We start from the raw sequence: 7,555 nt of genomic DNA, 5'->3' as shown, positions 1-7,555 counted from the left end.
ATATTGAAATTATGCCAAAGTATCACTCCGCATCAAAAATTCTTTTTTATCATTTACCTACTCGAGGACGAGCAGGAATTAAGCTTGGGGATGCCTGATACGTCTCCAACGTATCTATAATTTTTGATTGCTCCATGCTACTTTATCTACTGTTTTGGACTATATTGGGCTTTATTTTCCACTTTTATATTTTTTTTGGGACTAACCTATTAACCGGAGGCCCAACCCAGAATTGCTGTTTTTTTGCCTATTTCAGTGTTTCGAAGAAACGGAATATCAAACGGAGTCCAAATGGAATGAAACCTTCGGGAACGTGATTTTCTCACCGAACGTGATCCAGGAGACTTGGACCCTACTCCAAGAAGTGCTAGAGGCGGTGACGAGGGTGGAGGGCGCGCCCCCCTGGGCGCACCCCCTACCTCGTGGGCCCCCTGTTGCTCCACCGACGTACTCCTTCCTCCTATATATACCTACATATCCCCGAACAATCAGAATAGGAGCCAAAAACCTAATTCCACCGCCGCAACCTTTTGTATCCACGAGATCCCATCTTGGGGCCTGTTCCGGAGCTCCGCCGGAGGGGGCATCCACCATGGAGGGCTTCTACATCAACACCATAGCCCTTCCGATGAAGTGTGAGTAGTTTACTTCAAACCTTCGGGTCCATAGCTAGTAGCTAGATGGCTTCTTCTCTCTTTTTGGATCTCAGTACAATGTTGTCCCCCTCTCTTGTGGAGATCTATTCGATATAATCTTCTTTTTGTGGTGTGTTTGTTGAGACCGATGAATTGTGGGTTTATGATCCAGTATTATCTATGGAAAATATTTGATTGTTCTCTGAATTCTTTTATGTATGATTGAGTTATCTTTGCAAGTCTCTTCGAATTATCCTTTTTGGTTTGGCCAACTAGATTGGTAGTTCTTGCAATGGGAGAAGTGCTTAGCTTTGGGTTCAATCTTGCGGTGTCCTTACCCAGTGACAGAAAGGGCTGCAAGGCACGTATTGTATTGTTGCCATCGAGGATAACAAGATGGTTTTTTTATCATATTGCATGAATTTATCCCTATACATCATGTCATCTTGCTTAAGGCGTTACTCTGTTTTTAACTTAATACTCTAGATGCATGCTGGATAGCGGTCGATGAGTGGAGTAATAGTAGTAGATGCAGAATCGTTTCGATCTACTTGTCTTGGACGTGATGCCTATATACATGATCATTGCCTAGATATACTCATAACTATGCTCAATTCTGTCAATTGCTCAACAGTAATTTGTTCACCCACCATAGAATACTTATGCTCTTGAGGGAAGCCACTAGTGAAACCTATGGCCCCCGGGTCTATTCTCATCATATCAATCTCCATTACTTCATTTACTTGCTTTGCTTTGCCTTTTACTTTTCACTTTGCATCTATCTATCAAAAATACCAAAAATATTATTTATCATCTCTATCAGATCTCACTGTCGTAAGTGACCGTGAAGGGATTGACAACCTCTAATCGCGTTGGTTGCGAGTAGCTATCGTTTTGTGTAGGTACGAGGGACTTGTGCATGGTCTCCTACTGGATTGATACCTTGGTTCTCAAAAACTGAGGGAAATACTTACGCTACTTTGCTGCATCATCCTCTCCTCTTCGGGGAAATCCAACGCAGTGCTCAAGAGGTAGCAGTAGGTTGCATGGACGTAATAAAACTAACAAAGTCTATTAACTGATGGATATGGTTTGCTTAATTATGTATATTTCTTGTGTGTCTAGTAGGAAGTCAATATGAGTGATCGTGCGTGGATGTACACCGGTTACACTAGTCAGTATGTTTGGACCGAGGAATGGTTAACAAAAACTAAGGGGTTTGTTAGAGCTGCATTTGCAAATGGCCAAAAGTTTAGCTGGTGCCCCTGTGTCCGGTGCGACAACTATAATCAGAGGGACGAGCTTGAAATGAGTAAACACCTACAGAAGTTTGGTTTTACTCCTGGTTACACGGTCTGGACATTACATGGTGAGTCTGCCCAACGTGCCAGAGCCGAGGTGGTTCGTCGTCGCCCCGACGAGCATGGTACCGGGACCACAGACATGGTGCAAGACTTTGACGATGCTCGAGACTCGGACGAGGAGATGGAGGAATCTGCAAAGGCCTTCACTGAAATGTTGGAGTCCTCAAAACGTCCTCTCCACGAGCACATTGAGCTTTGTCAGCTGGATGCCATCTCACAAATAATGGCTTTGAAGGCTCAATTCAACTTGGGCAGAGAATGCTATGACGCTATGATGACAGTTTTCGGACGATTTCTACCCAAAGGCCATGTGCTACCTCCAAACCTATACCAGTCAGACAAAATCCTCCGTGCTCTTAAGATGCCCTATGAGAAGATACATGCCTGTGAGAAAGGATGTGTCTTATTTAGGCTTCAATATGAGGACTTGAACTATTGTCCCATTTGCAATTCTTCCAGGTATGTTGTGGTAGACAACGGTATGGGTGAGAAGACGCAGACCAAAATACATGTTAATGTTCTTTGGTATATGCCAATCGTACCAAGACTTCAACGTCTTTTCATGGTCGAAGAGACGGCCAGACAGATGACATGGCACAAAACAGGTAAAAGAACCGAACTAGATGCATACGGGAATGTGACGATGGTGCACACATCGGATGGTGAAGCGTGGAAGCGCTTCGATGCATTACATAAGGAAAAAATGGTAGATCCACGGCATCCTCGAGTCGCTGTCAGCACAGATGGGTTCAGTGTGTTTGGTCAGATGGCAGCCCCATACAGCTGTTGGCCCGTGTTTGTCATTCCACTCAATCTCCCCCCTCCGGGCAGATTATGCAGAGAAAGAACATTTTCCTGACGTTGATAATTCTAGGGCCCAACTATCCGAGGAAGAATATGAATGTGTACATGCAGCCGCTTAAGGACGAATTGCAAGAAGCTTGGGATAATGGGTTCAAGACATACGACGCCTTTAGCAAAGAGAACTTCATAATGCGTGCCTGGTACATGTACTCGACGCCTGACTTGCCGGCGTATGCGCTATTCGTTGGCTGGTGTGTGCATGGAAGGTTCCCGTGCCCCACATGCAAGGGAGCTCTTGAGTTTCGTTGGCTGACGGCGGGGCGCAAGTATAGTTGCTTTGACTTGCATAGATAGTTTCTAGATCCTCGCCATAAGTTCAGGAAAGACAAGAAGAACTTCATGAAAGGTAGAGTTGTCAAACACTCTGCACCACCTGCATTGACAGGCCAACAGACCCTAGATCAGTTAAATGCTCTTGAGCCAGATCCAGAGCGTCCAGGGTATTTCAAGGGGTATAATAAGGAACACGCATGGACTCACAAGACATGCTTCTGGGATCTGCCTTACTTCAAAGACCTCCTTTGCCCACACAACATCGACGTGATGCACACTGAAAAGAATATCGCCGAAGCCATTTTTGGTACATTGTTCGGCATAGAAGGGAAATCAAAGGATAATACTAAGGCTAGAGATGATCAAGAGGAGCTCTGTGATAGACCATTACAAAACATGCAAGAATCGAAAGGAAAGCGGAATTGGAAGAAGCCAAAGGCATGGTTCAATCTTGGAAGGCCAGCTATGAAGGAAATTATTTTGTGGGTGAAAATGCAGTTGATGTTCCCCGATGGGTATGCAACAAATCTAAAGAGGGGAGCGAGTCTTGATAAATTGAAAATATTTGGTCTAAAAAGTCATGATTGGCACATATGGATAGAGCGGATAATGCCAGTGATGTTGCATGGCTTCATCCCTGAGGATGAATGGCTAGTACTGGCAGAGCTGAGCTATTTCTTCCGTGTTCTTTGTGCGAAAGAACTATCGCCTGGCCTCCTAGAAGAAGTGGAACAATTGGCGCCAGAGTTGATCTGCAGGTTAGAGATGATCTTTCCACCAAGCTTCTTTAATCCAATGCAACACTTGATTTTGCATCTCCCGACCGAGGCACGATTGGGGGGGCCCGTGCAAAATCATTGGTGCTACTCAACTGAGAGGATGCAGAAGACGCTTTGAGCAAAATGTAAAAATAAACATAGAATAGAAGCATCGATGGCCGAGGCATTCATCACTGAGGAGGCGTCAAACTTCGTGACATCACACTACGAAGCCAAAAATCGTCATTTGCATAATCCGAAGCCTTGGTACAATGCTGACGAGCCTACAAAGGGTCAATCCAACCTCAGCCTATTCAAAGGGAATCTCGCACCATCTAGTGCTTGCAAACCAGTATTCTTGGATGTTGAAGAATGGCGGAACATTTCGCTGTATCTCTTTAACAACCTAACAGAAGTGTGATCGTACATCGAGTAAGATCTTGTTACATTGTTTCACAACTTCTAATTTCTTTGAACTGCTCTTATTCCTGGATATTTGATGCAGCTGATACGTTGCCATATTCTCGTATGGAGCGGTGATCCAAAAGGATTCCGTCGAAGAGTATGAGCTTCTGGCAAAGCAAGGAGGCGAATATCCCGGTTTCATCTCTTGGTTCAAAAAAATGGAAATTTCCATTAGACCCTTTCATTTCTTTGGCTAATTTGTGACTAATGCAACAATCCTTTCTTATTAAACTTGTAGGCTAATTCAGAGATTATGGATGCCGAATTGAGACAAGCAGCTAATGGTTTTGACTATAAGGTCCGTTCATTTGACAATTACGACATCAACGGGTATCGCTTTCGTACCTATGGCAAAGAGCTATCATGGCCGACTGTAAGTCTACAAATTGTTGTGTCTCTGCTATCGGTGAAGGAAGTGTCGAGTATTATGGAAGAGTTAAAGAAATTTATGAACTTCAATTCTATGGTGATAACCCACCAAAAACGTCGTACTCTTCAGATGTTATTGGTTCCAGCCCAGGGAGACTAGAAGGACTCATGAACATATAGGGCTTGTCGAAATCAAACAAAGCACCCATTTTGATGTTGCCGATGTCTATATCACGGCTCAACAGGCAACCCAAGTTTTCTATCTACCGTGGGCCTGTCAAAGTGATCTAAATCTCAGTGGTTGGGATGTCGTTTATGAAGTGCTTCCACGTGTTAGACCACCTTCCCCCAATGAAGAGGATTATGAACGTCACATAAACCAAGACACATATGACAAAGGAGAATTCTTCCAAGAAACACATCTTGCCAAAAAACGTTTCAAGAAACGCTCTACTCCACCCTAGAACATTGAAGTAGACAACGATAGTGAATTCGACCAAGAAGAGCCGGAAGAAGAAGTTACTGCTACAGATGACCTGTTAATGCTTGAACGATTACGTAAAGGTGGCCTTCCACATGATGATGCATTTATTAATGATGATGATGAGCACGTCATTACCGATAGTGATGATGATGATGCATTTATTAATGATGATGATGAGCACGTCATTACCGATAGTGATTCTTTGGTATTCAAATTTTTATGTTGTACTTTGTATGATTTATATAGTTGGTATGTATAATTTTCTTACTTTGTATGATTGTTTCTTATACATAGTGCCATGGTCTTGATTTCCGTCCCCGTCATCCCTCGCCCGCTTTATGATTCGGATGTGGTAAATTCTCTTTCATAACTATTTGTTGCATTTCGCATTTACGACAATTATGGCCATCAAGTTGACATAGAGATATTTTAATCTAGGAGGTATGTGAACCGGAATTTGAAACCGACCCTCTTGTCGAGAAGTTAAATTTAGTTGAAAAAGAAAATGAGTATTTGAAAAAAAAAGAACTGAAGAAGAGAAGATGACATTGGAGTTGTATGTTGCCGATGTCATCGATGATCACAAGATGAAGATGAATGCAATGCGCTTGAAGATGGATGCAATGCGCCTGAAGCTTAAGAAGATTAGAAAATATGCCATTGATAATGAGGCTTGGTATCATTATGCCGTTGGATCAATTCTTACCTTAGTTGCAATCTTCATCATATTTGTTGTGATGAGGGTAAGTTTTCTCAAATGTTTTACTTTACAAATGGATACTTAGCTTATTTTCCTTCTAAATGGCATAATTACCTAAGTTATATAAAAAATGAGCTATACTTAGCTTATTCAGTTCATTTATGACATACTTAGCATACTTAGGTAAAAAATGGCATGATAATCTTTGTTACGACCAAAATGATATAGACTTAGCTTATTTTCCTCGAAAATGACATAATAACCTTACTAAGCTCCAAAATGACCTATTTACCTAGATTAGCTCTAAAATGACCTACACTTAGCATTTTTTTACCTAGCTTAGCTCTAAGAAGAGGAGATGAGAAAAAGAAAGAGAAGAAAATCTTCTTCTTCTTCTTCTTCTTCTAACTAGTCTTCTTCTTCTTCTAACTAGTCTTCTTCTTCTACTACTTCTTCTTCTAACTTTCATCTTTCCCAATTTGCAGATTTGCTTTACATGAGGAAGGCTTGGATTCATGGAGTGTACTATTATTCTGGTGCTTCCTTGTTGTTTATGAAAACTTGTTTGGATATGTATGTCTATATGGATATGTTGTTGGAAACTTGTTTGTGGTTATGTATATATGGATATGTTGGACTTTGTTGAACTATGTTATTGGATTTGATCAATTATGTTGTTGGACATGCTGTTGGATATGTATGCATGTATATCTGTGTTTGAAACCATGTCTAATTAATTGGATTTAAATAAAAACAGGGGATGTGTAGCCTCTTTGCCGTCCGCGGACGGCAAAGCTCTTTGCCGCCCACTAGCCGACGACAAAGAGGACACGTGGCAGTCACCTGTGCAAATTGGCTGCCTATTTGGTCATTTTGCCGTCTGCAAAGCGGACGACAAAGTGACCAAATAGGCATGGCAAACAGGGCCATCTATGCCGTTTGCTGGCTGACGGCATAGCTGGCCATGTGGCAGCATCCCAGTGCTGCCCTAGCTAAGCTCTTTGTCGTTCTTCAGTGGATGGCAAAGAGCTTTGCCTCTTTGCCGTCGGCTGGCGGACGACAAAGAATGCCGTTAACCCCCTAACGGCTCTCACCTCACACCGCTGCAGTCCGCCGTCGTTGCCATCCGCTGGCCTAGGATGGCTGACGGCACAATCCTTTGCCGTCCGCTTCTACGAAGTTGACGGCAAAGAAGGCCTTTGCTGGCATGTGTTCAGCCAGATGGTTTGCCATCCGCTGGTTGACGACAAAGGACTTTGCCATCCGGCATCCGTGCCTTTGCCGTCCGCCATGGCGGACGACAGAGAAGCTGATTCCAGTAGTGAAAGCATATTCATGTTCATAATTAGAGGGGTATTAATATGCATTAAGGATCTGAACATATGATCTTCCACCAAATAAACCAACTAGCATCAACTACAAGGAGTAATCAACACTACTAGCAACCCACAGGTACCAATCTGAGGTTTTGGTACAAAGATTGGATACAAGAGATGAACTAGGGTTTGAGAGGAGATGGTGCTGGTGAAGATGTTGATGGAGATTGACCCCCTCCTGATGAGAGGATCGTTGGTGATGACGATGGTGATGATTTCCCCCTCCCAGAGGGAAGTTTCCCCGGCAGAACAGCTTCGCCGGAGCCC

Source organism: Triticum aestivum, chromosome 6B (assembly GCF_018294505.1).
Source record: "Triticum aestivum cultivar Chinese Spring chromosome 6B, IWGSC CS RefSeq v2.1, whole genome shotgun sequence".
Lineage (NCBI taxonomy): Eukaryota > Viridiplantae > Streptophyta > Magnoliopsida > Poales > Poaceae > Triticum > Triticum aestivum.
The sequence above is the reverse complement of the archived record's forward strand: the minus strand, read 5'-3'. Positions refer to the sequence as shown.